Genomic DNA, 11,941 nt, shown 5'->3' on the forward strand with positions numbered 1-11,941 from the left:
TCATAGCATGAAACTTCTGGAAAACATGAAACACCTGATCTTTGATTTTCAAAATATAAACCCATAATTTTCGTGAATCATCATCAATAAAAGTAACAAAATATTTGTTACCGCCCATCGATTCAATTTCCATTGGACCACAAATATCAGAATATACCAAATCAAGTATATTCAATTTTCTTTCAGACGATATTTGAAATAAGACTCTATGCTGCTTACCAAATAAACAGTAGTCACAAGGTTTTACCGTAGTGCCTTTGGCATAAGAAATGAGTGATTTCTTGGCAAGAATCTGCAATCCCTTCTCGCTCATATGACCCATTCTTTTGTGCCACAAATCTGCAGAAATTTTATCTTGTGTTGCGTTCAATTCACCTTGGCATATTTCTGCATTTGTTCTGTACAACGTGCCATGGGCAACTCCCTTTGCAATCACCAATGATCCCTTGGTGAGTCTCCACTTTTGATTTGCAAAATAGTTCTTGTATCCATCTCGGTCTAAAGCAATTCCCGAGATCAAGTTCATCCGCAAATTAGGTACATATCACACGTCCTTCAGAACTAATGTGCATCCGACATTTGTCTTGATACAAATGTCACCTCCCCGCAACCTTTGAGTAACTTGTGTTACCCATTCTCACAAGGCCGAAATCACATGCTACATATTTGCAAAAATAATCTCTTACCGGTGTGGCATGGTAAGATGCTGATGTATCAACCACCCATTCCGAATCTGGACCCGATAAGTGCATGCATTCCTCTTCTTAGTTTATACAAAGGACAACATTATCATTGTTTTGTACCATGGCGGCTGTGTTGTCGTCATTCGTCTGGCCACTAGTTTTATCTTTGCCCTTCTTTGGATTTGGACAATCTCTTTTGAAGTGACCTGGTTGATCACAATTGTAGTAATTTCTAGCTCTTGATTTGGATCGGTTCTTAGACTTCCCAGAGCTCCGGATCTACCATAGTTGCTCGAACTCCTTTGATAACTCCTGCCTCTACCTTCTGTGATGAGAGCATGTCCTTGATTTTCAGGCTTCTTTCTCATCTTCTCATTGAGTAGAAGAGCTGATGTGACATCTTTCAACTCAATGGTAGTCTTACGTGCAGGATGGTTGTTGCCAAATTATCGTACGAAAATGGCAACAAGTTCAACAGCAAGATGACTTTATCTTCTTTCTCGATTTTCACTCTGATATTGGCGAGCTGTGTGATTAGTCCGTTAAACACATTTAAATATGACAAAAAATTCATACCTTCACCCATGTGAAGAGCGTATAGCTGCTTCTTCAGGTACAATTTATTTGTTAGCATTTTGGACATGTATAAGCTTTCCAACCTTGTCCAAATGCCACGTGCGGTGTCTTCATCAATGATGTTATTTACCACATTATCTGATAAGTGCAACCTGATTGCACTAGCAACCCTTTCATCCAAGTCAGCACAATCCTCAGCTTTCATGGTATCAGGCATTTTGGCATCAGCATCTAGTACCTTGTGTAATCCTTGTTGGATGACCAGATCTCTCATTCTTCTTTGCCATGTTGAGAAACTGCTATCTCCGTTAAATTTTGCTACCTCATACTTTGCTCCGGACATTTTTATTTTTTCACCGATTATAATACTACCGACAGTGAATAGTATTTCTATGAACGAGCAGAACCTGTACTCTGATACCAGTTATTGGGAATAAACCCCCTACAAAAATAATATTCACAATAATAAAAGCGGAATAATCACGTAGCACCGAGATACAGTAATTAACAAGAATAAAAGAGTGACAACGACACCAAAATGTTTATGTGGAAAGCCCTTTGAATAAGGGAAAAAAACTACGGCCCCGAGACGAGCAACTGATATCACTATAGTAAGGAATTTTACACTTTGTAGGTCCGAGTAAAATATTCCAAAGACCACTACAACACTCAAAAGAAATAACTCTCTTTTGATATTCTCATCTCACTACAATATAGCTCACTCTCTATTTTTCTCACGTACTTTTTTCTTATACCTTGTTTGTGAAATCTCACTCTTTCTTTCTCTCTTTATTGGTGTGTGGAAATGAGAGTTGAAGCTCTCCTTTTATAGCTGAAACCTCACTCTCTAAAGCCTACTATATTTGACAATGTGCATAATTTTCCTTCTTTTTCTTCAATGTTGACAATTCAACAAAGTTGGCTACCAAACCAAAGAAATTTTCCTTAGGCACATGCCTATTACTGTCACGACCCAACTGGAGGGTCATGACTAGCACCCGGGCCATACTTGCCAAGCACCAACGTACATTTTATCTAACCTTCCTTATTATCTTTAAGGGCCGACAAGATCAATATAAATAGTAGACATGGATCATGAACATCCAACAATAAAAGATAATGTCATGAACATACATAACATGGGACGACAAGACTGTCAAGAAACTATATATAAAGTACGAGCTATCATGATGCCATGAAAGACTATACAACAAAAATCAGCCGAAAAGGCATTCTAAACCATACATAAGTCGACACCTATTTATGAGCCTCTAAAGGAACATATGTGCTACAACATTGCCGGAACAGGGCCCCGACATACCCATAATATCTATAACAAAAATGCATACCAAGACCACGGCAAGTCCGGAGAAGGGATCTCGCCAATAACCGCTGAACTGGACAGCCTACTGTGGTGGGGGAGCTATGTCTACCTGTCTATCAGGACCTGCAGCACGACATGCAGCGTCCACAAATAAAAAGGACGTCAGTACGAATAAAGTACTGAGTATGTGAGGCAAGAAAGCATAAGTAAGAACAGTAATGTAAACAGGGATAGAGAATATACAACCTGTGACATCTGGGTACCTCTGAGGGCTACTGACATGAAATACATGATACATATATATATATATACATAAACTTTTAAAACATACGCCTTTGTGGGCATCACCATCATCATATCGTACCCGGCCATAATAGGCTCGGTAAAACGTACCCGGCCATCATAGGGCTCGGTAGAATCGTACCCGGCCACGTGGAGCTCGGTAAAACCCAACTGATCAGTGGTTGCACAATAGGTGCCGTACCCGGCCGACTATAGCGCGGCTCGGTAGAGTAAAATAGATACATATATATGATGCATGCTGGACTCATTGGAATCACATTTTGAACCTTTCGGAGTGACGTAAGGTCGGTATCCTTCGTACATGTTATTAGGATTAACTCTTCATCAAGAATCTTATAAGAATCAGGAACTACCAACAACATTGATAATATAAGAATAAGAGAAGTAACATCAATATCAATCGTTTCATAAGAAGGGCAGCAATGTAAGTACTGCTAGCTTCTAAGAGTAGAGTATCTTTGGGAGCTCGTTCATTACATTATGTACAATCGGAGTCGTGCAAAAGAATGAAGGGGATAGCCTCACATACCTTGTATATACTTCCCAACCTCAAGCTATGCAAATGTCACGACTCCTTAGTCTACAATAAGACAAATGACACTATCATTATCGTTTAAGCGTCGTAACTATTATGTATCGACCACAACCTATTTTACGATAAAACGGACAGCGCCTCCCCTATTTATATGACTTCCCACAAGTCAATATAATTACCAAACAGCCCAAACAACATCATTAATAATCATATTGAGCCTCCAAAACAGTCCACCAACCAACAACATTACTACCAAGCCTTTCGATATATATTTCACAAGTTCTAGCTTCAACGACTTAGCTGCAACTTGGATAATCTTAAATATATATAGAGTAAGAGGTTCCTTACCTTTAAACAGAAAGAACAACTCCAATTTGACCTTAATTTTCCACGAAATATCCCTTCAATTCTGCCACAAGAACAAGGAAGCGAAACTAGCAATTAATTCGGGTTTTTCGGCACTAGAATTACTTTAGAAGACTTGAAATCACCTAGGGTTGATATTAAAAACTTGAAGGTGTATTTACAGGACATAAAACACTTAAAACAACCTCCCACACGAGCTGGAACAACACAAAAATCAGCAACAACAAGAAGAACAAGAAACTTACTAGCGCCACGGGATTCCCGATATTTGATTTGTGTTGTTTGCCCTTTGTTTGGGTCTTGGATCATGAGAGAACCTTGAGAGACTGTTTTTAGGGTTATAAGGTCTGAATATACTGAAAAATAATGACTTAAAACGGGGTTGAGGTATCTTATATATGTCCATATGTCTTAAACCGCCTTTGTAGGCCCCATAGAGAGCAGCTTGGCGCACTCTCGCAAAAATGCAAATATCTCTCTATTCCGAGATCGTATCGATGAACGGTTTAATGCGTTGGAAACTAGACTCATAGATATTCAATTTGATAGGTAGATCACCCCATAATTCCAAGCACATTGGGAGAAAAATGCAGTAACATTTGACCTAAAGTTTAAGTAAAATTATAAACCTAAGTTGCAACAACTTTTATCGACTTTTGTTTCATAACTCGCTTGACTTCAAGACTTATGATGCGGATATTATATGATTCAAATACATTAAAACAAGACCTCTTGGGACAATTAATCACCTCTAGTGTTACCCGAAAATACGGGTTACAACATCCTTGATTCGTTTAACTTCAAATACTTGTTAACCACTCTTATACACCCTTGTATCGTTTAAGACCAATAGGATTAACTTCTTATCATCTCAAAGATAATCTCTTCTTGGATTTACGTCGACTAACTTACGGCGTGATCTATGGTATGCGAATTTGGGTTGTAACACCCTCTCCCCCTTAGGAACATTCGTCCTCGAATGTAAGGGTTTATGGGGTGTCTAACTCATTGTGGATTCCGACGGAGATTTCCGGCTGAGTTTCCCCTATAAAATGGACACTAGCCAAACTTGCAAGCAGTTAAACCTAACCTATGGCCTTACAAGACTATACAAAGCATTATGGATTTGTACATTATCTGCATATTACCATTTTGTATTAAAAAAAGAGTATTCACAAGCTATTGCTTACCTCATAGAGCCGTTTCACCTTATAATGCGTCCTTCTTTCCCCCGGCATCCTCGTTATCTTCACTCTGGAATAGGTAAGGGTATTTAGACTTCATCTCCTCTTCTACTTCCCATGTCATTTCTTCTATATTCTTGTTCCTCCATAATACTTTCACGGAAGCTACATCCTTTGTTCTCAGCTTGCGGACTTGTCGATCTAATATAGCCACTGGCACTTCATCATATGATAGATCCTTTGTAACTTGTACATCTTTGATAGGGACGACCCGAGAAGGGTCTCCAATACATTTCCTCAACATAGATACATGGAATACCGGGTGGACAAATTCCAATTCAGATGGCAATTCTAACTCGTAAGCAACCTGTCCAATTCGTCGAAGAATTTTGTACGGCCCAATATACCGCGGACTCAACTTACCCTTCTTCCCAAAACGCATAACACCCTTCATCGGCGAGATCTTCAGGAAAACCCAATCACCAACCTCAAATTCCAGATCACGACGTCGGACGTCGGAATAAGACTTTTGCCTGCTTTGTGCCGTCCTCAGTCGCTCTTGTATCACTTTCACCTTCTCAATGGCTTGGTGAATCAAATCTGGCCCATATAATTCTGTCTCATCGACTTCAAACCATCCAACTGGTGATCTACATCTCCTCCCGTACAGTGCCTCATACGGGGCCATTTTAATACTGGAATGGTAGCTATTATTGTAGGCAAATTCTATAAGTGCCAGATGGTCATCCCAATTCCCCTTGAAATCTAGAACACATGCTCGTAGCATATCTTCAAGCGTCTGGATGGTACGTTCAGCCTGTCCGTCAGTCTGCGGATGGAATGCAGTGCTGAGATTTACTTGTGTGCCTAAACCCTTCTGAAAAGACCTCCAAAAGTTAGCCGTAAATTGAGCTCCTCGGTCTGATATAATAGATACCGGCACACCATGAAGCCTAACAATCTCCTTGATATACAACTTCGCATAATCTTCAGCCGTGTAAGTTGTCTTAACTGGCAGAAAATGGGCAGATTTTGTAAGTCGATCAACTATCACCCAGATGGAGTCAAACTTATGATAAGAGCGAGGTAATCCAATAATGAAGTCCATATTAATCACCTCCCATTTCCAGGTCGAAATCTCTATATTCTGAATCAATCCACTAGGTTTCTGATGCTCGATCTTTACTTGTTGACAATTAGGACAATGGGCTACAAATTCTGCAATAGACTTCTTCATGTTATCCCACCAATACTGCTCCTTAACGTCATGATACATCTTTGTCGAGCCAGGATGGATAGAATATCGGGACTGGTGAATCTCAATCATAATCTTCTCTCGCAACCCTGCCACACTAGGTACACATAATCGGCCCTAGTATCTCAGTGTCCCATCTCCTCCGATCTTGAAAGCTGTAATCTTACACTGCTGAATTCCCTCTCTCAATCTTACTAAGGTAGGATCTTCATATTGCCGTGCTTTTACCTCGGCTACCAAAGATGATTCTGCTGTATTCTGTACAGTAACACCTCCGTCATCAGAGTCCAACAATCTGATTCTCATATTGGCCAGCTGGTGAAGCTCTTTGGTCAACCCTTGTCTACCTGCCTCAATATGTATTAAGCTTCCCATTGACTTACGGCTGAGAGTGTCTGCCACAACATTAGCTTTACCGGGATGGTACAATATCTCGACATCGTAGTCTTTCAGTAATTCAAGCCACCTACGCTGCCTCAAATTCAACTCCTTCTGCTTGAAGATGTATTGTAAACTCTTGTGATCTGTGTAGATGTCAACATGGACGCCGTATAAGTAGTGCCGCCATATCTTCAAAGCATATATTACTGCAGCCAATTCCAAATCATGAGTCGGGTAATTCTTTTCATGCTTATTCAATTGTCTTGATGCATAAGCAATCACCTTCCCACGTTGCATCAATACGCACCCCAAACCTATACCTGAGGCATCACAATATACCACATAACCTTCTGTTCCTTCTGGGAGAGTGAGCACTGGCGCGGATGTCAATCGATTCTTTAGCTCCTGAAAACTATGTTCACAAGCATCAGACCACTGGAACTTGGTAGCTTTCTGTGTTAACTTAGTCAATGGTGCTGATATAGAGGAAAACCCTTCTACAAACCGCCTATAATATCCTGCTAGCCCCAGGAAGCTGCGGACTTCTGACGGTGTTGTAGGTCTCGGCCAATTCTTCACTGCATCGATCTTCTGAGTGTCGACACTAATACCCTCATCAGATATCACATGGCCAAGGAATGCTACTGAGTTCAGCCAGAATTCATATTTAGAGAGCTTAGCATATAACTTATGATCCTGAAGGGTCTGTAATACTATCCGCAAGTGGCCCGCATGTTCCGCCTCCGAACGAGAATACACCAGAATGTCATCAATGAATACGATCATGAACACATCAAGATAGGGCCTGAATACACTATTCATGAGATCCATAAAAGCTGCTGGGGCATTTGTTAGCCCGAACGACATCACCAAGATCTCAAAATGCCCATATCTTGTCCGGAAGGCCGTCTTTGGAATATCCTTCTCCTTAACCCTCACCTGATGATACCCTGAACGTAAGTCAATCTTGGAGAAATACTTGGCACCCTGGAGTTGGTCAAACAGGTCATCAATTCTTGGAAGTGGATACTTGTTCTTTATTGTAAACTTATTCAACTGTCGATAATCGATACACATCCTTAACGACCCATCTTTCTTCCGCACGAACAAGACTGGCGCACCCCAAGGTGAAGTGCTAGGCCTAATGAAACCCTTATCCAGCAAGTCCTTCAACTGTGCCTTCAACTCTCGCAACTCTACCGGGGCCATCCTGTATGGAGGGATAGAGATCAGTTGAGTGTCAGGCAATGCATCAATGCTAAACTCAATCTCCCTTTCAGGAGGAAGGCCTGGGAGTTCATCTGGGAAAACATCTGGAAATTCATTGACCACGGGGATTAATTGTAGAGTAGGCGGCTTCGCCTCCGCATCCCTAACGCGAACAAGATGATAAATGTAACCTTTTGAGATCATCTTCCTTGCCTTAAGATAGGAAATAAACCTACCTTTCGGCGTAGCAATGTTCCCCTTCCATTCAATGGCGGGTTCACAAGGAAACTGAAACCTAACCATCTTCGTACGACAGTCAACATTTGCATAGCATGAGGCCAACCAGTCCATTCCCATTATCACATCGAAATCAACCATTTCTAACTCAAATAAATTTGCCGAGGTTTGACGACTACAAATCATCACAGTGCAACCTTTATATACCCTTCTAGCAATCACAGAATCTCCTATCGGAGTGGATACCGCAAGTGGTTTACTTATCAATTCAGGTTCAATGCCAAACTTATTAGCCACAAAGGGTGTAACATATGATAAGGTAGATCCTGGATCAATTAGCGCATATACATCATAAGAAAACACAGACAATATACCTGTAACAACATCCGGAGATGACTCGAGATCTTGTCGACCTATTAGAGCATAGGTTCGATTTTGAGCACCACTCGAACTCGGCACTGAACCTCTACCTCTACCACGACCTGTCGACTGTTGAAAACCTTGTGCTGGAGGTCGAACTGATGAGGAAGAACCAGACACAGATCCAGTCGGTTGAGCCATACCACCACCTCCTCTGTTAGGACAATCCCGCATCATATGGCCACGCTGTCCGCAAGAATAGCACGCATCGGAACCTCGACGGCACAGTCCAAAGTGGGCCTTGCCGCACTGATCACAACGAGGTGTTGGGGGTCTCGTCTGACTAGTATCTCTATGAAATTGTGAGCCTGATGCCCTCAAACTCTGACCTGAACCAGAATAGGTAAATCGATCATACCGAGGCCTCTGAAACTTTGGAGGAGCACTAGCTACAGGTGGCGCCGAACTCCTCAAAGATTGGGGCCTAATACTGCCTCTGAACTCATCAGAATACCCTGCAAATCTCGCCCTCTTATGCTGGCCCCTATCCTGCTCCCTATCTGCCCTTTGCTAAGCCTGAATACGGGAAATATCCATGCCCTCTACCAAGGAGGTTGTTGTGCACTCATTTATCAGATGTGGTCCCAACCCGTTCACGAACAGATGCACCCTATCACTCATCTCGGCCACCATATGGGGAGCATACCTTGCTAAAGAATCAAACTGTATACTATACTCTCGTACACTCATATTACCCTGTCGAAGGTTCAAGAACTTATCAGCTCTAGCTCGTCGTATCTCAACTGGCAAGTAGTGACGAAGAAAGGCCTCAGAAAATTCCTTCCACACGGCTAGAGGAGCGTTCGGACCCCTAGATCTCTCCCAACTATCATACCAGAAAACCGCTAAATCCCGTAACCGATAAGAAGCCAACTCTACTGCCTCCGTATCACTAGCATGCATAACCCGCAATGTACGATGAACCTGATCAATAAATGTTTGTGGGTCCTCCTTGGGGTCTGATCCGGTAAACACTGGAGGGTCTAGATTAATAAAATCACGAACTCTCGCACTAACCGGTTTATCAGCAGCACCGGTATTTTGCCTCTGAGCCTGAGCAGCTACCAAGCTAGTCAACAATTGCACCGCACTGCGCATATCGTGGTCTGTAGTGCTAGACGGAGGAACTGGATGTACTGGGTGCCTCCTAATATCCTCTGGAGGAGACGGAGAGGTATGAGACGGCATCTCACTCTGAGCCTCACTTTGGCCTGCTCTGGCTGGAGGCACCTGAATGTTACCCTCTCCCACAGCTGTATCAAGCCGTTTACTAATTGCTTGCTTCCTAGTCGAAGGCATCGCTGAAAGAAAACAAGGTGAATATTAGATATGAACACTTACTACTCAACTCTACGCACGATCTAGATTCAGGAAGAAGGTAACAACCCTAGATGTCACGTAGCCTCCTGATTATAAATGTGGCGCGCTACACATCCATAATCAAAACTCTACTAGACACGGCTCATAGACATCCCCTAGGACAGACTTGCTCTGATACCAAGTTTGTCACGACCCAACTGGAGGGTCATGACTAGCACCCGGGCCATACTTGCCGAGCACCAACGTACATTTTATCTAACCTTCCTTATTATCTTTAAGGGCCGACAAGATCAATATAAATAGTAGACATGGATCATGAACATCCAACAATGAAAGATAATGTCATGAACATACATAACATGGGACGACAAGACTGTCAAGAAACTATATATAAGGTACGAGCTATCATGATGCCATGAAAGACTATACAACAAAAATCAGCCGAAAAGGCATTCTAAACCATACATAAGTCGACACCTATCTTATGAGCCTCTAAAGGAACATAAGTGCTACAACATTGCCGGAACAGGGCCCCGACATACCCATAATGTCTATAACAAAAATGCATACCAAGACCACGGCAAGTCCGGAGAAGGGATCTCGCCAATAACCGCTGAACTGGACAGCCTACTGTGGTGGGGGAGCTACGTCTACCTGTCTATCAGGACCTGCAGCACGACATGCAGCGTCCACAAATAAAAAGGACGTCAGTACGAATAAAGTACTGAGTATGTGAGGCAAGAAAGCATAAGTAAGAACAGTAATGTAAACAGGGATAGAGAATATACAACCTGTGACATCTGGGTACCTCTGAGGGCTACTGACATGAAATACATGATACATATATATATATATACATAAACTTTTAAAACATACGCCTTTGTGGGCATCACCATCATCATATCGTACCCGGCCATAATAGGCTCGGTAAAACGTACCCGGCCATCATAGGGCTCGGTAGAATCGTACCCGGCCACGTGGAGCTCGGTAAAACCCAACTGATCAGTGGTTGCACAATAGGTGCCGTACCCGGCCGACTATAGCGCGGCTCGATAGAGTAAAATAGATACATATATATGATGCATGCTGGACTCGTTGGAATCATATTTTGAACCTTTCGGAGTGACGTAAGGTCGGTATCCTTCGTACATGTTATTAGGATTAACTCTTCATCAAGAATCTTATAAGAATCAGGAACTACCAACAACATTGATAATATAAGAATAAGAGAAGTAACATCAATATCAATCGTTTCATAAGAAGGGCAGCAATGTAAGTACTGCTAGCTTCTAAGAGTAGAGTATCTTTGGGAGCTCGTTCATTACATTATGTACAATCGGAGTCGTGCAAAAGAATGAAGGGGATAGCCTCACATACCTTGTATATACTTCCCAACCTCAAGCTATGCAAATGTCACGACTCTTTAGTCTACAATAAGAGAAATGACACTATCATTATCGTTTAAGCGTCGTAACTATTATGTATCGACCACAACCTATTTTACGATGAAACGGACAGCACCTCCCCTATTTATATGACTTTCCACAAGTCAATACAATCACCAAACAGCCCAAACAACATCATTAATAATCATATTGAGCCTCCAAAACAGTCCACCAACCAACAACATTACTACCAAGCCTTTCGATATATATTTCATAAGTTCTAGCTTCAACGACTTAGCTGCAACTTGGATAATCTTAAATATATAGAGAGTAAGAGGTTCCTTACCTTTAAACAGAAAGAACAACTCCAATTTGACCTTATTTTTCCACGAAATATCCCTTCAATTCTGCCACAAGAACAAGGAAGCGAAACTAGCAATTAATTCGGGTTTTTCGGCACTAGAATTACTTTAGAAGACTTGAAATCACCTAGGGTTGATATTAAAAACTTGAAGGTGTATTTACAGGACATAAAACACTTAAAACAACCTCCCACACGAGCTGGAACAACACAAAAATCAGCAACAACAAGAAGAACAAGAAACTTACTAGCGCCACGGGATTCCCGACATTTGATTTGTGTTGTTTGCCCTTTGTTTGGGTCTTGGATCATGAGAGAACCTTGAGAGACTGTTTTTAGGGTTATAAGGTCTGAATATACTGAAAAATAATGACTTAAAACGGGGTTGAGGTATCTTATATA

The sequence above is a fragment of the Nicotiana tomentosiformis genome, chromosome 6 (genome assembly GCF_000390325.3).
Source record: "Nicotiana tomentosiformis chromosome 6, ASM39032v3, whole genome shotgun sequence".
NCBI classification, from domain to species: domain Eukaryota; kingdom Viridiplantae; phylum Streptophyta; class Magnoliopsida; order Solanales; family Solanaceae; genus Nicotiana; species Nicotiana tomentosiformis.